The 22,194-nt window shown below is 38.4% G+C and overlaps 1 long non-coding RNA gene across 1 annotated transcript in view; it reads left to right on the plus strand.

Annotated features, from left to right (window-relative positions):
* LOC140620604 (uncharacterized) overlaps positions 1 to 3,138 on the plus strand; it is a 43,144-nt gene extending 40,006 nt beyond the window's left edge. The window contains exon 4 of the long non-coding RNA XR_012020345.1: positions 2,427 to 3,138. This is a non-coding gene — a long non-coding RNA (uncharacterized lncRNA). The remainder of the gene's footprint in view (positions 1 to 2,426) is intronic.
* Positions 3,139 to 22,194: the final 19,056 nt, after the last annotated feature.

The following is a 22,194-nucleotide window of genomic DNA, read 5'->3' on the forward strand; positions in this document are numbered from 1 at the left end:
CCCAAAAGGTATTCTTTCACACTTTCAGGAATTCTACCCCTTAATTATCTTATTTTAGGGGCTGGAGAAATTCTAGCGGTTTTTAGAAGGGATGGGTATAATCAGTACCCTGCTTATTTATTCTGGCACCAGCTTTGGGTTGCCAGAAGTACATGGTCCCATCCTAGGAGCCTGAGGCGGGGAATCGGCCATCTGAAACCTGACAAACCAGGGGTGGTGATTCTTCAGCAGTGTTGGAGGATCACATGATGGATTTTATCATGGGAAAGCCTCTTCGTGATAGGGATTTTGTCCTACTGAAGAAAGAAAATCATGTTTAGAAATGGGGGAGCAGATGATGAGGATCTGGAACCCTCAAACGCTGGGATCTGTAAGGATGTCTTAAGTAGTCAGCTGCTCAGCCATCTCAGCTAAAGGAGATTCTCCAAAAGAAGATTGGATTATTCCTCGGAATACTACTTAAAGGTCACCTCAATAAACTCACCTTGAACACACTATTTAAAATCAAACTCACCAATACCCCTGAGGCTCCATTGTTTGCTCCACTCTACCTTTTCCTTTTTTTAAAAAAATATTTTATTTATTTATTTATTTATTCATGAGACGCGCGCGCACACACACGCACACAAAGAGACAGGCAGAGGGAGAAGCAGGCTCTTCACAGGGAGCCTGATGTGGGACAGGATCCCCAAACTGGGATCACACACTAAGCTACATAGGCAGACGCTCAACCGCTGAGCCACCCAGGTGTCCCTACTCTACCTTTTCCATAGTCCTTATCTTTTCTGTAAACTATAGTTAATTTTTAACTATAAGTCAACTATTAACTTTACTTAATTTTCATCATCATATATCTCTATCAGAATGTAAGCTCCACATTGTAAGGTTTTTCCAAAATGAAAGCGGAGAAATAAAAAAAAAAACCAAAAACAAAAAACAAAAAACGGCAGAGCCAGGCAGTAGGTTCGAGAGTGCTTTTAGTGGGGAGCGCTCCCTGCGAGGTTCCGAGACTCGGAGAGGTGGCCCGAGTCGGGGAAGTCGCGCCGGGGTTGGGGAGTGTGGGGTTCTTAAGCCTTATTGGTTCCGGTCCGGATCCGTGTGGGTCCCTTGCCAAACTGGCAAGGGAACACCGTGTCCCTAGGTGACTGGCTGGGGGTGGGGATAGCACAGACGATGGGGGGTGGTCCCTGGCTGGAAAGTCCTGGATGGAAAGTTTGGGTTTCCTGTCTAGGCTTCCATTTACTGGAGATGACGCGGTGCTCATGGCTGCCTTGGCGGGAAGATCAGCCATTTTGAGCCAATTTGAGATGTCCGCCATTTTGAGTGCCCTTGTCTCTCAGCCCGCCCAACACACACAGGCGGGGATCTTTTGTTTTGTTATTTGCTTGTTTATTTGTTTTAAAATTTTTATTTGAATTTGAGCTAAATATAGTGCAGTAATGGTTTCAGGAGTAGGATTAGAGATTCATCACTTAGATACAACACCCAATGTTCATCATAACAAGATGTTGTAAATTTAGTTGAACCATATAAAATGAAATTTCCATTTTGGGGGACTTAATACAGTACTATGTCTCGAAAATATAGAACAGTGTCTGCTATGTAATAGGCCCTCAGTGAATATTTACCAAATGAATGGATGGTGGAGAAGTAGCACTGATTCTGCATGTTAAGCGTATATGGGAAATATTTTCATTTATGGTTGAAATTTTCCTCACAAGCTCTAAGCAGCCTCTTCCAGGGAAAAGAAGGGCTCAAAGAATTCATTCTGCAGCAGATGTTTTTTGGTGTGTATTAGTGTATATAAAGTGCTATGGGAGGAATTAACATTAGCACCGACACCTCTTCCAAAAGTTTGTTTCAAACATCCTGCTCTAGCTGCCAGACTGCTGCTTCCCTTATTCTGGCACTTTAGCTCCATCAAAGAATAGGAGGGCTTCATTTCAGTGAGTTTACATATTTTTCTTTATCCATTTACCTTTTATGTCCTCACTTCCATCCTTACTCCTCATGGCTCATCATTATAATCAGTCCATTATAAATATCCTCTCTCCATCACATCTTCCTGGCAAACCCTCCACACTGCCTACAACCAACTCTCCACTTCCACCTGAGAAAATGAATCAATGCCTATTTGTTCATATCAGGAAACCAGAGTTTCAAATTAAGAGATTTGTTCAAGGTACACATAGCTAACCATGGGGGTAATCATTTTTAAAGTAAGCTCTATACATAATGTAGGGCTCAAACTCATGACCCCAAGATCAAGAGTCTCATGCTCTACTGACTGAGCCAGCTAGACACTCCACCATGGGAACAATCTTAATAATAATAGTCAACATTCATTAAGCAAATGTTTTATGTCATGTATTGTCACAAATATGATGATCTAATTTAATTTTCATAACAACCCTCTCTACCCACAGATCAATATGCTGAGGCTCAAGGAGAACAAGCAAATTGCCCAGAAGTCACCTTGCTAGCCAGTAGTCTACATTTCAATCATTCAGCAACTGTTTGTTAAGCCAATAATCTCTGCAAGCAATGTACTGAGGACTAACTCTACACTGGTAAACAGGACAGACCCACTCTTTGCCATAATAATGACATAAAAATGGCCAGCATTTACATGTTTAAGGTCTTTCTAGGTCTTCAGCTTTATTTTGTTTTACTCTCACCAAAACTCTAGTGATATAGATACTACCAACAGAATACACAATTTTCAATGAGAAATTGAGTTTTAGAGAAGAACCTTCTCAAGATCCTAGTGCTGGTAGATGAACTAGTTAGGACAGGTGTATGAATTCGTAAAATCTTATTTTCAAGTTCATTTTTCCTGTTACTATGCTATGCTTCTTCCTGGAGCTTAAAGTCCAGTGGGCAAGAAGGACACTAACAGTAAACCACAAATAAATACATGAGCTTTTCAGGCTACCTTATAGACCCCTCAGAAAGATTAATCCAGGGCCAGTAGACTTCTTATTATACTTCAGTAACATCACCTTCCTCTGGCTTGACAGGTCCGTGAGGTTATGAAATTGTGTGTGTTGATGTCTGCCAGGTTGTTGATTCTTATAATATGCATGATGTCAGGCAAACCCAATTTTTATATGATGGCTTCTATTGAATGTAAAAAAAAAAAAAAAAAAAAAAAAACGGTCAAGTTAAAAAGAAAGTGCTTATAAACATTCCAAACATTTGTTTTGTGTTGGCTAGCGTTGGAGTCTAAATAAAAGCTGCAAGTGTGACTAATAATTATAATCTAATTTAGTGCACTGAATTGGAAAGCAGTAATTACTGCTTAGGACTTTTTGGAGTAAATGATTTATGGTTGACCTACAGTAAATTATTATTGGAACTAATAGTGGAAAAGGGAGGAATTTTAATGCAAATTAATTAAGCTTGGAACCCTTTCTGTTTAGGTTGATAGAAGAGTGGAAAACTCTTATGTTATTTGGTTGAATTTGGACCTGGGATTTAGAATAAACATTCTGTTGGTAGCTCCAGGTCTTGGGTATAAAGACACAGGCCTCATTTTAGGCCCAGGACTTTCCCAATCCAATCAGAGAAGAGCTCTGAAAGAAAAACTATCTCCTTTTCCAAATGAAAAATGTATCCTCATCGAATGTTTATATGACCCACGATTTCTGTACTGCCTCCAGTGTGTGGTCTCTGGAGCCACCAAAGCCACCACCACCACCATTTACTGAGTTCTGACAGTGAGCCATATGTTATGTCCAGGGATTTACAACCTTTACAAGATTGACATTTTGTTGTGGGATGCTGTTCTGTGCAAATAGGATGTTGAAAAACACCCCTTGCCTCTCTACTCGCTAGATGCCAGTCACATCCCCCAGTTGTGACAACCAATAATGTCTTCAGACATTGTTGAATACACCCTGGGGGAGGGAGCAGAATTATCCCTAGTGAGAACCACCATGCAAAATGCTTTATGTGCATTATATAGTTCATTCCTTATAATACCCTATAAGGCATGTGTATTAGCACCCACTTCACTGATGAAAATACTGAGGCTGAGAGAGGATATACTTGGCCAGAGTCACAAAGCTAATACATGTTGAAGTCAAGATTTAAACAGATCTGTATTGACCAAAACCCCTGTTTTTAGGTAAGTGATACTTTTGAGAATATTTAAGTCACCTCTCTCATTTTTAACAAATAAGCAGCAGTTAAGTGATTTGGTCAACATCATACAATTAATTTGTAGCAGAGGTTGGTCTACAAACGAGGCACCCATAAACCAGCTGGTCATAGGAAGTAGAAACTCAGCTGATAAGTGAAAAGCATATTCACAGTAACCTTGGTTGTGTTGCTGGTCTTAAGTTTCTTTTCTCTTCTGAATATTATTCTTTCACTTGTACAGTTTAGCTTGAGTATAAAGGGGTCTTTGAAATCTCTGTCAATGAACTCTGAAACACATACTGAGATTTTAAAATCTGTTTCTTAACATTGAAAAGAAACAGATCCTTAGGTTTTTTGCTGCTTTATCATTATGTATAAAAGCATTCCAACCCACTCAAATGTCTTACCCATTTTTCCACCAGCAAGTAGAAAGAAAGCCAAATAATCCAGTGAGATTTCTGTTCGATTACCAGCATACTCTGGTCCTGCTGGTGGACTGGGGGGGTGAGGGGTGGGTAGAAGCTGCATGACTATAATAAAACAGCAAAAGACAGCACTGTATTAGAACTTTGCAATGGCCACTCCAGCCAGCATTACTATTCAATTCCACGTGTAACACAGTAGGGCCTGATCTGAAATTTCTGCCCAGTGGGTGTCTAGCCACAGAAATCAATGTTTTCTCTACAGTAGATAGGCAAGTGCTTTCAGAATCTGTTAGGCTGAAGAAATCTAATAGAGAAATCTGCATAATTAGCTCTTTGACTAATCTTGCTCTTGCCTTGGGGTAAGAGGCAATTAAGACCGCAAAACCAGTTTCAAATATTTGAACTGTAAGAGAAAAATCTGCAGACATTTTCAGATCTGGAGTAAGAAGCTTATTCTCCCTGGAAGGTCTTCAACCTTTTGGGATATAGTGCGTTCCTGGTAGCAGTAGGTTTCTTTGGGTTCTGAGGTGCTACTGGGTTCCAACAAATCTATGCTTGTGGATTTTCCAAATTTAGGGATCCCAAACATAGATGTGGTCACTGAGCAGTACTGGACCAAGAAAGAGAAGTTGGTAGGGCAGAGTCAGAACTAGCATCAGCAGGAAAATAACACCTACCTGGTAATAACAGAAGATGTAGAGAACAATTTCAAGATTTAGAAATACAGGATAGTACAATTTTTTAGACTTTCAGTTTGACACTGCTGGAAGGAACCACTACCACATAGAGTGCAGCGTTCAAAAGCCCATCCATGGACTTAGATCATCTGGATTCCTACTGTGTGACATGGGATGAGCTGTTCAATTTTTCTTGCCTTTGTTTTCTTCATCATATGATAGGTTCATAATAAAAGCAACCTCAGAGAGTTGTTTATAAGTCTTATCTGAGACAATACAAATAAAAATTTAGATTTGGGCATAACACATGGCACTTAGTGAATGCTAGATGTTGTACAGTATAGCCACTTAGTAATGGGGTAACTAAAGCTCTGCAGAGTTATGGCAGAGCTGGACTTAGTGACTTCTCCATCCCTAGAATCAAAGGGCTTCCCTATGACACACTGTAGCCCCTCCTAATAATACTTTGGCAGGCCAGGGAAATGTCATAGCAAGACTCTAGCTATAGAGTGAATCTGGCACAGATGGGAGCTTTCAAGCTCTGAACAGCAGCACAATCTTCTCTCCATCTGAAGAACGTCTTTCTTTAACACAGTGACAACTAGGACATCTGTGAGTCATTGCTGTTGAACATGGGGAAAGAATCTTTGATACATTTGTTCAGGAGTTCAGGATGCTATTGTATATGCATATGTATGGTTTAGGCACATAGGATAAAACAGAAAATCCTAAAAAATGTCTGTATGGGGATATTTCTATCAAAGTATTGAGATTATCACACCTTGAGAGGGGGTAAAATGAGATGCCTTATTGCATATGTTTAAGTTTACATATTGAATGCATTTTGATTGATACCACACCTCTTTGAGTACCTAGAGTAAATATAGATTTTAATTCATAATATAATGGCCATAAATGGTTTAGTTTTCACTGTCTAATAAACCTGTTCTTTCTAAGCAAGATAAACCAATTGAACTAATAATCACTAGATCTTCTTTGAACAGTCACTGAGAAATGAAGTCAGTGAGAAGTAAACCTCAGTTTTGCCCACATTAATAGAGATGAACAAAAATATTAGTCCTGTTCTAATAGATCCAGTAGACAGAGAATATGGACTGGAACATGCAAGGACTATATGATGGCCCTTAGAGGTCAACCAAATCCATCCTCTGGTCTCCTGAGACCCAGCCCTATTCCTCCAACTTTTGTCTAACCAAGTGCTTTGTCAGGCAAATCCCAACACAGCCTCATTACAATTTAGAGGAGCCATTGCTGCACCTATCACCAGCCACCATCATCTTAAGAAACAGAAAGCCTAGATCGTTGGTATATCCTTTGCTGAGACTAGGGAAAAAAGAACAGGAGAGAGATGAATGATTGGTATTGCTCTTTTTCTCTTGTAAAATGCTCAATTTGATCAAGCTATGTTGGGGTAAAGAGGGCTAAAGCAGCCCCAGATCAATTCCTTACTAACTCAGATGATGTTTATAACAAGATTATTACATACCCGGGTGCAGATAAACTCCTACAGAAGCTGAGGAAAAAGCAATCAACTTTACCTTATCAGGCTCCAGGGGTGGGACTGAAGGTTATTAGAAACCTGGGGTATTTATGGATGAGGTGACACTTTAACTCCAGAAAACTGGAGTTTTGAAAAATGTCATTTTTTTTTCTGACAGTTGGGACAGCTCTTGCAAATCTCTAATGTGACTGTTTGGTGCTTTGATTAAAGGAAGGATGGTTTTATCTATATTTTTAACCTTTCCTATTCCCTATTTCATCCTTCCGAAGTTAGGTTAATGACTTTCCTTCTTCGGTATTGTGGATGAATTACATTGTATCACAGTGAAAACATGCAATCTGCAAATTCATCATTTGTGGAGACTATGAATATCAGCAAAATTACTGATTTTCAGGAAAACAGAGAAGAAGAATATGACTTATGTTATATAAACTCTTTAAATTGAGTTTGCATCCTTCTGAGTTACTCTTAACCTTAGGAAAGCAAGTTGAGAGTTTTGTAAAACTTAAAGATAGTATATACAATTGAAATTTTTTAATGGAATTTATTTCTTTCTAAAACAGTGTGAAGTGTTTCATCATGGATAATATGGAAAGAGCCAAAGATCATTAGTAATCCTTTAAATACAGAAATCCCAAGTGCCCTTGTGTTAGTGAAGTAAGTGAAACATTAACTTATTGCTTAATTCAATCATAATAAGTTTTCTTCCCAAGAAAGAGAAGGACTTATTTAGAAGTAAAAGCATATCCAGTTTCATATACTGATAAAAATGAAAAAGAACATAAAGATAACCAAATTAGAAATTTTCATTAGGAAAACACATCACTTTCTCTGTGATAAAATACATCTGGATTCTGACATTTTCAAGTTATGTGACCTTGGGTGAAGGGCTTAATGTCTTCATGCTCTATTTTCCTCCATCTGGAAAATATTGCTAGGAGACTTAATTGAGATAATGCATACAAAATGCCTGGCACTGTGCCCGTCCCAAAGTAACCACTCTATAAGTATCAGCGATTTTTTTCTTACTTTCTTGCAATTTTTTTGCTATCTTACTCAGTTGTAAGTGGCCATAAGACACCTTTAATCTTTTTGGAATAAGCAGGAGCAAATTATAAATTAATATGTTCATTTTGTGGCAGCCACAGAAATGGAGAATGACCCTTGGATGTGGAATTGACTATTATATTTTTATCTCATGAAATCAGCCTCCTCTTCTGAATCAGAATCAAGGACTTGAGCAAGGGAAGGGAACAGGGAAATGTCCCAAACTGAGCAATGGCTCAGACAAGCTTCTGAAAGGATAGGGTAATCACATATCCACTTTGCTAGGAACAGTCAGGGTTCATGCCTGTTGTCTTGGCAGAATTACTTATAGCTCCCTTTACACTAATGTGTTCTGGTTGGACAATGAAATTTATGGTCACCATAATGATTGGTTCATTGAGATTTCCCTTGAAAGAGGACAGATTGATACTGAGTGAGATAAGGATTTGAGAGAAGCCAGAAAACTATTTCTAAGGTTTTGGCCAAGAAGTTGACCTATGTCATCCAACAGAAAAGACCTTTACAATGTCTCAGTCCTAATAAATATCGAAGAGTTTTCTCATGATTTCATTAAATATTTGGAAATATAGTGTTCTAAGCAAGGTCTGATTAATTATTTGGGCCTTCAGTCTCTGTTTTTCTCAATTTCAATATATTAAAGTTGAGATGATGACCAAGAAGCCATAGATGTTAACAAGGTGTTTCTTTGGGTCCACTGGGGTGACTGAGGCTTGGTGGAGATCCCAGGAGTTTGGGGTCTGGTCCTCAGCTGTACAAATCCATAGATTGGATCTTCTAAGAGGCTTGTCAGAGCCCAGGGCTGAATATAGCAGAGAGAGCTGCTGGCTTCAAGGGCAATGAAAATAATAGCTCTCAACTGTCAAGTTCTATTCTGAGCTCTTTGGCTTTTTGGTTTTTGGTTTTTTATTTTTATTTTTTTAAGATTTCATTTATTATTTGAGAGAGAGAGAGAGTGTGTGTGTGTGTGTGGGCACATGAGCATGAGCAGGGGAGAAGCAGAGTCCCTGCTGAGCAAGGAGCCTGGCGTGGGGCTCAATACTAGGACCCTGGGATCGTGACCTGAGCCTAAGGCAGACACTTAACTGTCTGAGCCACCCAGGTGTGCCTCTATTCTGAACACTTAGAATATTGCTCACTTCAGCAGCACATATACTGGACACTTGGAAAAAATTAGTTGAACTCTTTTGTTTCTAAAGCATAGGTGTGAAGCAGAGTTTTCCTGGGTGTGACCTGGCTTAATCCTGTAGCAGATGCTTAGGGACATAGGTTGTTCCATGACCAGGTCAAGCACAGGATCTCCCAGTAACAGAGGAGTCCATGTATTTTACCAAAAAATGCATTATGTTTTCTTTCATAAGTGTTCTGTAGTTTTTTGAGTACAGATACTTTACCTCATTGGTTAGGTTTATTCTTAAGTATCTTAGGGTTTTGGGTGCAATTGTAAATGGGATCAACTCCTTAACATCTCTTCTGTCTCATTGTTAGTGTATAGAAATGCAACTGATTTCTGTGCATTGACTTCATATCCTGCCACATTGCTGAGTTCCTGTATGAATTCTAACAATTTTAGCATGAAGTTTTTTGGCTTTCCCAAATTAAAATACCATATCATCTGTGAAGAGTGGGAGTTTGACTTCTTTGCTAATTTGAATGCCTTTTATTGCTTTTTGTTTTCTGATTGCTGAGGCTAGGATCTCTAGTACTATGTTTAACAACGTGCTGAGGCTGACCTTAGGGGAAAAACTCAGTTCTTCCCCATTCAGAATGATATTTGTGGTGGGCTTTTTTTATATGGCTTTTATGATATTGAGGTATGTTCCCTCTATCCCTACACTCTGAAGAGTTTTAATCAAGAAAGGATGCTGTATTTTGTCAAAGCTTTTTCTGCATCAATTGAAAAGATCATATGGTCCTTACCCTTTCTTTTGTTAATGTGATGTATCACAATGATTGATTTGAACCACCCTTGCAGCCAAGGATTAAATTCCACTTGGCTGTGATGAATAGTTGTTTTAATGTACTGTTGGATCCTATTGGCTAGAAGACACAAAGAAATGGAAACAAATTCCATGCTCATGGATTAGAAGAATAAATATTGTTAAAATGTCTATGCTACCCAGAGCAATCTACACATTCAATCCAATCCCTATAAAATTCCATCAACATTTTTCACAAAGCTGGAACAAATAATCCTAAAATTTGTACGAAACCAGAAAAGACCCTGAATAGCCAGAGGAATGTTGAAAAAGAAAACCAAAGCTGGAGGCATCACAATTCCAGACTTCAAGCTCTATTACAAAGCTGTAATCATCAAGACAGTATGGTACTAGCATAAAAACACATAGATCAATGGAACAGAATAGAGAACCCAAAAATGGGCCCTCAACTCTATGGTCAGTTAATCTTTGACAAATCAGGAAACAATATCCAGTGGAAAAAAAGACAATGTCTTCAACAAATAGTGTTGGAAAAATTGGACAGCCACATGTAGAAAAATGAAACTGGACTATTTTCTTATACGAGATACAAAGATAAACTCAAAATGGATAAAAGACCTAAATATGAGACAAGAATCCATCAAAATCCTAGAGGAGAACATACACAGAAACCTCTTCAACCTTAGCCACAGCAACTTCTTGCTAGACATGTCTCCAAAGGCAAGGGAAACAAAAGCAAAAATGAACTATTGGAACATCATCAAAATAAAAAGCTTTTGTACAGCAAAGGAAAAATAAAAAGCAACCTTCAGAATGGGAGAAGATATTTGCAAATGACACATGTGATAAAAAGCTATTATCCAAGATATTTAAAGAACTTATCAAACTCAACACCAAAAACCCAAATAATCCAGTCAAGAAATGGGCAAAAGATATGAACAGATATTTCTCCAAAGACATACAAATGGCCAACAGACACATGAAAAAATGCTCAACATCACTTGGCATCAGGGAAATATAAATCAAAACCATAATGAGACACCATCTCACACCAGTCAGAGTGGCTAAAATGAACAAGACAGGAAACAACCAATGTTGGTGAGGATGTAGAGAAAGGGCAACCCTCTTAACACTGTTGGTGGGAATGCAAGCTGGTACAGCCACCCTGGAAAACAGTATGGAGGTTCCTCAAGAAGTTAAAAATAGAGCTACTCTACAACCCAACAATTGTACTACCAGGTATTTATCCCAAAGGACAAATGTAATGATCCAAAGGGGCACCTGCACCAATGTTTATAGCAGCAATGTCCGCAATAGCCAAACTATGGAAAGAGCCCAGATGTCCATCAACAGATGAATAGATAAAGATGTAGTCTATATATACAATGGAATATTACTCAGCCATCAGAAAGGATGAAATCTTACAATTTGCATTGATGTGGATGGAACTAGAGGGTATTATGCTGAGCGAAATAATTCAATTGGAGAAAGACAATTACTATATACTTTCACTCATAGGAGGAATTTAAGGAACAGCGTAGAGAATCATAGGGGAAGGGAGGGAAAAATGAAATAGGAAGAAATCAGAGAGGGAGACAAACCATAAGAGACTCTTAACCGTGGGAAACTGAGGGTTGCTGGAGGGGAGATAGGTGGGGGATGTAGTAACTGGGTGATGGGTATTAAGAAAGACACATGATGTGATGAGCACTGGGTGTTTTATGCAACTGATGAATCACTTAACTCTACATCTGAAACTAATGATGTATTTACTATAGGTTGGCTAATTGAATTTAAATTTTTAAAAAAAGAAAAAATGCATATGTTTTGTGCTTGTGACCTGTAGGGTCCTTTAAAGCATGGGACCCAGGGCAGGGGGCCTTCTTGCTCAGGCATAAGGATAGAATCAGAGTTAAGAGATATCATCTCCAATATTGCAGTTAAAGAACTTGAGCCACAATGAGATTAAGAATTTTGTTCAGAGTGACACAGCTAATTAGAGACAAGGTTCCTAATCCCAGTTATCTTATCCTGAAGCCTGTGCTTTTAGCCACTTTGCAATATCTCTGCCTATGTACTCCTGCATTGGTGTTGCTGCATTTTTTATTCCTGTGCCCCAGAAAGCTACAGACAAGAGTGAAATGTTTGTCCAAGACAATTGGGTATTATGCTGAGCGAAATAATTCAATTGGAGAAAGACAATTACTATATACTTTCACTCATAGGAGGAATTTAAGGAACAGCGTAGAGAATCATAGGGGAAGGGAGGGAAAAATGAAATAGGAAGAAATCAGAGAGGGAGACAAACCATAAGAGACTCTTAACCGTGGGAAACTATAAACTGCTATAAATATGTGTGTCCATTCTCAGCTCTTTTTCTAGCACACATTGTTCATCATCTATGGCCATTCATTAATTCAACATAATTATGTACCTACTATGTTCCAGGGACTCTTCTAAGTTTTGAGGAATTTAGCAGGGGACACATAGACAAAGTCCCTTCCCTCAAAGGGTTTATTTATGTTCTATAGGAGGGAAAGAGATAATGAAAACATATGTACAGAATAATAGATCACTGAGTTATAATCATTTTTATTTTTTACCAAAGAAACTTTGATCCTAGGCAAAAATTACCTGGAACGCTAATATTATATATCAACATATCAAAAGACTACTGTGTAGTGGAAGCAAGTGCAGAGCCCAGAGGCCACAGCCCCCAGCAGTCTTGGATCTGCTTCCTCATCCCCCCAGTACTTGTGGAGTCCCCTCTAGAGAACACAGTTTGAAAACCATTGATCTAGAATATCCATTGTTGGGGAAGTATAATTAAAAAATTTTTTTCCTAATCCAGAAACTTCTCCACAAAAGGTAGAAGAGAAGGAAAACAATATTCTTATTGAATAAGCATTAAACCCGGACATGATGCACATGATAGGTGGTCAAAGACAGAAAGAAATCTCATCCTTTGATATAGCCAAGAAGATACCACCCTTCACATGCATGCTCATAAAACAAAAACTAGTCCTCAGATAAGCAGTCCTGACAGTACCATTGGTCACACATAGTTCATCTTATATTCACCTGTTAATGGGAGTGACTGTCCTTGGTAGCTAATTGGCTTTATGCAGAAGGAAAACAAACATCTCCTATTTTTATGTGCTCTGATCTTATAGCCTGGAGCAAGTCTCCCATTGAAGTTAGGCTCCTGTCCTCCCACAGAAACTAGGAAATAGGAGGTCTATTTCCCTCAATGTTTATATTTCAGAAAGATACGTCCTAGATCCTCGAGAAAGACATTCCTAGATCCCACCATTGACAAATGGTTTCGTTTCTAAAAAGATTTATATACATTTCAGTGAGACAAAGAATTTACATTCACATGTTTTTAAAAGTAAATGCTCTAGGTAACAGATTCTGGGGAGGAGTCTCTTCCCTTTTTCATGGGAGAAATTAAGCTTCTTATTTTTAGTTTATAAATAGAGGGGAAGGGAGAAGAAATGGGTAGGAAATATCAGAAAGGGAGACAGAACATGAAGACTCCTAACGCTGGGAAACGAACTAGGGGTGGTGGAAGGGGAGGAGGGCGGGGGGTGGGGGTGACTGGGTGGCGGGCACTGAGGGGGGCACTTGATGGGATGAGCACTGGGTGTTATTCTGTATGTTGGCAAATTGAACACCAATAAAAAATACATTTATTGTTAAAAAAACTTATTTTTAGTTTATATACACTATTCAGGTATAGGCAACTGATTTTAAAAATAAAGACAAAAACAAGGGCACCTGGGTGGCTCAGCCAGTCAAGTAGTCAGCCCTTGGTTTCAATTCAGGTCAGGATCCCAGAATCCCGGGATCAAGCCCCATGTCAGGCTCTGCACTCAGTGGGGAGTCTGCTCAATGATTCTCTCTCTCTCCCTCTTCCTCTCCCTCTGCCCCTCTACCTGCCTGTTCGTTTGCTCACTCTTTTTCAAAAATAAATAAATAAATTTTAAAAATAAAAAATAAAGATCAAAACAAAACACCTTGTTTTCCAACAGAAGGATATAATTGATGGTTTTGGAGAAATGGATTTACAGAAAATAAATGCCCTCCCAATCTCAGTTCCTATTCATTAGAGTAAGCAGATGATTCTGACTCTATAACCAATCTATGATAAGCCTGCTTCAAACCTTTGGCCCCAAGTTCCCAAAAGCATTACCCAAAAAGTGAAACTTTTCTTCCTCTGGCTCTGAGGACTCAGATGTGTATTATCATATCCCATGGAGCTAGAATAAAAGAGTCCAGAAATGAAGACATTGACTTAGAATCATATATTGTTGAAACCCCAAAGAGCATTAGAGATAATACAGTCCACTATTTACCTAAGGGAATACTGATGCCCAACCAAGGTACGTGTGTATCTGAAGTCACTTAACCCACAAGTTAATGTCTAAAATAGAACAGAGGAAACAATATTTCTTTACAGAGAAGCTTCGTGCTTCTCTGATACACCTTCTCTGGTCTCTCATGGTTGTGTAATCTGGGAAGAGGTCAGAAATGCCAAGTAAGAGCAGTTGTGTTTGGGATTCAGTGTCCTCTTTGTATTAACTGCTTCCTCTCACCACCGTCCTCCCCTGTTACGTAAAGCGAGCATGATGAAGCCATTCTGCTGGTAGTGATTACAGAAGACAGTGACATCAAAGAGACTGTCTGAATTTGGGAGGCCTAATACAAAAGAAAAGCAAAATGAAACAAGAGAAGGAAACTTCTATAGCATTAAAAACCTAGAAGTGCCTAAACGATGTCATCCATTCTCTAATTTCATTGTGCAGACAGGAAAGTGAATGAAGAAAGAACTTGTCTCTGCCTCAGCAAGGTAAGGTGGTGCATGGCTTTAAAGGACAAGGAGACCTTGGCTTGTAATGTCAGAGCATTCCAGAATATCTACATGGTTCTTTGATTTCACTTGAACTGTATTTGTCTTCTCTTTACTTCAGTAGTTCATGCCCCTGGGGGAAGCTAGCCATGGTTGATATGATTTGTATGAACCCATATGTTGTCACCAATTGTATGCCATACCACCACTGGGACCAAGCTTACTAAAGACAATCTTGAGTTATACCTACACCAGAAGACAAGACAAGTTGGTTATTGGAAGATTAGAAGATTTTATGGAGGTAAGTAAGCATCACAAAGGGCTCTTGATATCTGAACTTAAAACCCAAGTTTCTCCCTGAGGAATAAAGGGTTTGAATACCACATCAAGCATCCCAACTTTTAAGACATATGCTTGAGACACAATCCCCCAAAACATCTAACTTTGAAAACCAGTAGTGTTTGTGTTCCAAGACCCACAAGACTCCAGTGATCTGAGTAACTGCTCTTACAGGGCTTCTGGGCTCAGACTTACCACCCCAGCTCAGAGGCAGACAATGGTGTCAAGGTTTAAAGTGAAGGAGGCTCATATTAGATGGGCTTACAGAAACATCATAATAAAACATCATCCTGAGGGGCAGGCATCTAATTTAACACATGTATCTAGAAGCCTGGTGGAACACTCTTCAGGGACAGAGGCTCTCTTCAGGTGACATCTTTGAGTCCTCTTTTTGTCATGCTCCAGAGCATCAGCACTCCAGGAAGGGAGCTTTTACATAAGTCTGTTGCCCCAGTTTGCATGGCTGCCACTTAAGGGACACTTCTTGATTGCCTAGCTCTAGAGGCCAAGAGAGCTTGCATTCCTGTTGCCATGGAACTATAGCAATCAGTGTCATGGAGAAAGGAGCTGTCTGGCCCCCTAATTTTTGCAACTTCTACCAGAGGACACCTCTAAGTCACCTGGCTTTAATGGGGTTTACTTTCATGGATCTCCCAAAACTGTAACCAACAGAGAAAGAGGTTTGGTTTTTTTTTTTAAGATTTTATTTATATATTCATGAGAGACACACAGAGAGAGGCAGAGACATGGGCAGAGGGAGAAGCAGGCTCCCCACAGGGAGCCCAATGTGGGACTTGATCCTGGGACTCCAGGATCATGCCCTGGGCCGAAGGCAGGTGCTAAACCGCTGAGGCACCCAGGGATCCCTGAGAAAGAGTTTTTAAACAGCTTTCACCCCCAAGGCACAGCAAAAAGCAGCAGACCCAGGAGCTCAGTCTTTCTGTGAAGGAGACCTATTAGCTAATCCATCAGGACTGTGGCTTGAGCGGCAAGCTACTAATTAAACATGATAAAGAGATCAATCCAACAAGAAGATAAACATAGTGTATATTTGGACCCAACATAGAAGCAACAACTATATAAAGCAAATATTAAGAGACCTAAAAGGAGAAATAAACAGCAATACAATAGTAGTAGGCAACTTTAATACCCCACTTACATCAATGGATGGATCATCCAGACAGAAAATCAACAAGGAAATACTGGCCTAAAATGACACATTAAACCAGATGGATTTAACATATATTACAGAATATTCCAGCCAAAAGCAATACAACATACATTCTTCTCAAGTACACATAAAACATTTTTCACGATAGATCACATCTTAGGCCATAAAAGAAGTCTTAATAAATTTAGGAGGATTGAAATCATATTTTACTTCGATTAACATAGTGTTAATCCCAAACTTACTTGAACGTGGAACAATTTTTCAAAGATGTACCAATTTATTTATGTGTATCTCAAGGACACCAGTCAGAGAAACACTGCAACTGGTGCTCAAGCACATGTTATTATTGTCTTCATCATTCTTTATTTATGTTGTATTCATCATTCTTGGGCTTTGACAGTACTGTTAGTGGATAAGGTTATGGCCTACATGGATCACATTTTTTTCATTTGAAGACTCAAGGGCCCAAGATGGCATCAGGTCACATCCCCTGGGAAGCCTGCTCAATCTCCTTACCTAAGCCTGGGATAGGTGCTCTTTTATAGGAACAGCTTAGTTATCACTAATCACAAAATTTATATTTATTTATTTATTTTTAGTACTTCTTATAGTTCTGGAAGTTGACTGGATTTTGCTGAACCAGATTTTCTTGGGATTTTTCATGCTGTTGCAGTCATAGAGCAGCTGGGGCTGGATCATCTGAAGATTTGACTGGGTAGAAGTCCAAAGTGATACACTTACTCGACTGGAAGTTGCTGCTATCAGCTGAAAGCTCTACTAGAGCTGTGAATCAGATTACCTACTTGTAGTTTCACCAAATGACTTGGGTTTCCCATAGTATGGTAGCTGTGATCTGTGAGGGATCATCTTCTAAGAAATCCAGCCAGAAGCCACAAGGTTTTTGTAGAGAGGAAAAACTTTCCTTCTACCCTTCTAGGTTTTGTGACTAGTCTAACCATTAAAATAACATGAGACACATTAACAGGAAAAAAAAAAAACTTTAATTATCTACATGCTTTTGAAAGCCCCCTCCACCAAAGATATGAGACTCCAAAGATAGCCAGGCAGTTGAGGCTTATATACCAACCTGAGCTAAGGAAAGGGACAGGGACTAGGGCTGCAAAAAGGATGAAGGCTGCCATTCATAAGAAGGCAAAAGGAAGAAATATTTAGAAAACATATCTATTGCCCAGTTACACAGATAAGTTTCTTAAGTAAAAAGTTACCTCTGGTAATAGGTCTCTTCCTGGTAAAGGCCCCTTTCCCAATGTAAATTTCCTTTTTACTTGCAGAATCTCTTCACAAATTGGGAAATTTTATTTCTTTTAAGCAGTTAAGCAGGAAGGAAAGAGTTTTTCCTGAGTCTGCTGGGTACTGGTTAACTTTAGCTCACAATAATCCTCATACCAATGTGGCATATTTTGGGAAGACTTGCTCTGAACCTCCTCAGCTTCTTAAGATCTAGGCTAAAATCCCTGAACACCACTTCCATTATGTTCCATTGGTCAGAAAGTGACCAAAGCCAGCCTATATCCAAGGGAAAGAAAATAGATTCTACTTCTTGATGAAGGAATAGCAAAGAGCCTGTAACATTTTATTTTATACCTATCAAAACACTTGTAACTTTGTATTACAATTGCTTGTTTTCTTGAACCTCTATCCTATTACATTATCATCTTTTTCAGGGTATTACTCTTTTGGGTGTCTTGGTCACTGCTGTATCCTACTAGTTAGGAGTCAATAAATGTTTGTTGAACAACGAAATGAATGAAGGAGTGAGTGAGTGAATAAAGCAATGAATGTAAGATTATCTTTAGAAAGTTTAACTGTGAAGGGTTATAGATTTGTGAGATTTTTATTTTACATTTTTTTAAGGGGAGCCATGTGTTGGGCTAAGATCAAAACCTGAACTGAGATCAAGAGTCACTTAACCAACTGAGCCACCCAGGTGCCTTATTTCTTCAATGACTTATTCATTCAATATTGATCATCATGCCCACTATTTATGCATGTTATAGCACTGTGCAATAGGCTAATGGTTTCTGCCAGTAGTGGAGTGAGCATATCAATTCCCAAGCATTTTAAGGGGCTTCTCAAACTTGATTATAGAAATTAAAAAATGTTTAAACCTCACTCCGGTTATTTAAAATATATCATTTAGAAGTAAAATCAACTTGAGGAAAATCCTAATGCACCTCACTACTGTCTGTCATTCACCTTCCTCATGACTCTTATATAATACCACAAAGCCACAAAGAAATTTACAGTTGACAGTAGCTTCAGAAAGAACACAGGAAATAATTGGGGGATTGCTGAATTTTATTAATAACAAATGACACTTTGAAAATAAAATATATACACTAAATTCTTCCCTTCTAGAGCCGAGAGTCAGGAAAAACTTTACATCCTCTAATGAACTTATATTTTTCTTTTTTAACTAGTTAATGAAATAATATTATTTTCTTATTCCATTACCAGTAATATCATTGTTTAACTTAGAACATGACTACAATACTTATTTCATCCTGAGTATCTAATTCATATTTATTTCTCCTTTTTTGTATTTTATTTTGGTATTTAAAAAATATTTGTATTGTCTTGCTCACTCAGACTAAGTGTGGAAGTTATTTCAAAATTGCATTGGAAGTAGGCAGGGTGTACATTAATTTTTAGAGAAATGTTGAACGCAAGTGGTAGAATGATCTGGCCACTAAAATAGTCTATCCATCAGCCCTGAAGCAATGCTCATCTTAATACAACTCCACAAAGCTGAACATATAAAAAAAATAGATGAAATAGGACACTGAAATTATTGCTATAGGTTGTGTAAGCAGTTAGCTCATGGAGCTCTCAAGTGTGGTAAAATGAAGAAATCCTCCAGAATTATAGACAGCACTTATTTTTTTATAAATTTATTTTTCATTGGTGTTCAATTTGCCAATATATAGAATAATACCCAGTGCTCATCCCGTCAAGTGCCCACCTCAGTGCCCATCACCCAGTCACCCCCACCCCCGCCCACCTCCCCTTCCACCACCCCTAGTTCGTTTCCCAGAGTTAGGAGTCTGTCATGTTATAGATAGCACTTAAAATGACTCAAAATGAGCTGTCCCATGCTGATGCCATATCTTCAAACAAATGTTGGCCTGATCCTATAGAATTGGTAAGATATTCTTCCTTCAATTATAGGTAGAGTAGATTGCTTGAGGCTAAGGCTACAAATGAACTTTAAACATAGAGAAGCAATTATGCACAATTCATGGATTTATTTATTTCACAACTCTTTATGTTTAATTAACGACTATGAATTGGTTAGTGTACTGGGAATTAGGGATATATCAAGAAGAAAAAGATATGATCTTCACCTTATGGATCTTAGACACTAAAAGAGCCAGATATTTGATAGAAGGGATGATATACAGTGGGCTAGATGGTGGCCTCAAAGATATGCCCAGGTCCTAATCCCTGGAACCTATGAATATTATCTTATATGACAAAATATGTTATTTTTTTTTAAATGTATTTATTTATTCATGAGAGAGAGAAGTAGAGACATAGGCAGAGGGAGAAGCAGGCTTCCCGCAGGGAGCCCCATGTGGGACCCCAGGATCACCATTGGAGGACTCCGGGATCACGACCAGAGCAGATGCTCACCCACCAAGCCACCCAGGCATCCCTTAAGGTAAAGACCTTGAGAGAAGGAACTTATCCTGAATTATCCAAGTCAACCCTAAGTACAATCACATGTGTCCTTATTAGAACAAAGCAGAGAAAGATAAGTCAGTCAGATGCATGGAGAAGGTGATGTAAAGATGGAGGCAGAGATTGGAGTAACAGCCACAGCCAAGAAACACCAAGGAATGCCCCCTAGAAGCTAGAAGGGACCAAGAGCAAATTCTCCCATAAAGCCTGCAGAGAGAGTGAAGCCCTGTCAACATTTTGATTTCCAGACTTGGGCCTCCAGAATGGTGAGAGAAAAAAACTGCTCTTGTTTTAAGCCACCAAAGTGGAGGTAATTTGTTACAAACACCAACGCAGCACACAAACTGCTACACAGTTACAATTTGTGATAAGTGTCAAAAATGAAATGCACAAAAAGAAAATGAAATGCACAGGATAATGTAAGAATATAATATACAAATCTACTTCTCATTAAGTGTAGTGGTGTGGGAACCATGAAGAACAATATAATTTAGACTCAGTGTATGGAATTTGGGGTTACTTATCATAGTGCTAGACACAGGCACATTGTCAGGATGTGGCAAATTCAGAAATAGCAATAATGATAATACATTGCTCTGAACACAGTACAATGAAACTAGAAAACCCAAATAAAGACGTTTTTCCACCTGGCCTACATAAATAAACAAACAAACAAACAACGTGTGTTAAACAATCCATGGGACAAAGGAGAGATACAAAACAAAACTTCCTAAAATTCCTGGAAAACAATAATGAAAACAAATAAACAAACAAAAAAACAATAATGAAACCAAAACATATCAGAATTTGTAGGGTATAGCTTTTTTTAAAAAAATGCTAAGGAAAATTTCTAGCATTAAATAAAATTTTAAAATAAAATAAAATGGCTAAATGGGGCACCTGGGTGTCTCAGTCAGTTAAACCTCTACCTTCTGCTCAGGTCATAATCCTAGGGCCCTGGGATCAAGCCCCACGTCAGATTCCTTGCACAGGGAGCCTGCTTCTCCCTCTCCCTCTGCCTGGCACTCCCCTGGTTTGTGCTATCTCTCTGTCAAATAAATAAATAAAATCTTTAAAAGAAAATAAAAATAAAATGACTAAAGATATACTTCAAAAAATGAGATATAGAACAGTAAACTACAACAAAAGCCATCAAAAGAAAGTAATAAATATAAAGGAAGAACTTAATGATCTAGAAAACAAAACTAACAATCAATAAACTTAGGGGGGAGAATCAGCAAAATGTGTAACAATAACTAACTTGATTTTTTATTTTATTTTTTTAAAAGATTTTATTTATTTATTTATGAGAGAGAGAGGGGTGGGGAGAGGGGCAGAGACACAAGCAGAGGGAGAAGCAGGCTCCATGCAGGGAGCCTGACATGGGACTCAATCCTGGGTCTCCAGGATCAGACCCTGGGCTGAAGGCAGCGCTAAACTGCTGAGCCACCCGGGCTGCCCCTAACTTGATTTTTTAAATGACAAAGTGAAGAATACACAAAATAAGAAATGGAAAAAGGGACATAACTCTTGGTACATATTTTAAAAATCATAAGTGAAACCCTACTAAAGGCAGAAATTACAGACCAATTTTCATTTAAAAAAATAAGAATGTTTTCAAAAAACTCCTTTATAAAAAAGGAGTTTACACTGGTCCTGAATAGTTTCACAGGAAAATTCTGTGCAATTTTAAAATAAGTTAATCCTAAAGGTGTTTAAATTGTACAAGTGTTTAAAAATGGGGGAAAAAAGGGGAAAAAAGGGAAAATTCTTTTTAAGAAGTGAATACTGGTACCAAAACCAGATAAAGATGGCACTAGGCAAATCTGACTTATGTGTACTGATAACAAAAAAAAAAAAAAAACCTTAAATAAAATACTAGCAAAGATATTCCAAAATTACAATAAAAAAATAAGACCTCATAACAGTGGGATTAATTTCAGAATACAAAGGGGTTTTAACATTAGAGAATTGATTAATAGAACTGAAAATATTAATAGAATGAAAGAGAACACATCTCTATTCCCAAAATGATGAAAGAGCTTTGTGTTGCTGGTGAAACTTTGCCCAATTAGTATCCTCTGGGTACATGTTCTAGAATGCAGATCAGGAGTGAAGACTACAGATCTCTGAAGGCATCACCAAGGTAAAGAAGGTAGCTAACACTTCAGAAACTAAAAAGTGAATTCAAAATCACCTATAAATCTTCGAGGTATCATGGAAGTCACAAAAGTCAACACCTATAAGGAAAAATGAGCAAATATGTTCCGAAACGTAGCTGGATCTCAATGTAGTACCATGTCTTGAGGTAGAATATAACCTAAGTTGCATTCAAGGCAGACATCCAAGAACAGAGAA

The sequence above is a fragment of the Canis lupus genome, chromosome 29, assembly GCF_048164855.1.
Source record: "Canis lupus baileyi chromosome 29, mCanLup2.hap1, whole genome shotgun sequence".
In the NCBI taxonomy this organism is placed as follows: domain Eukaryota; kingdom Metazoa; phylum Chordata; class Mammalia; order Carnivora; family Canidae; genus Canis; species Canis lupus.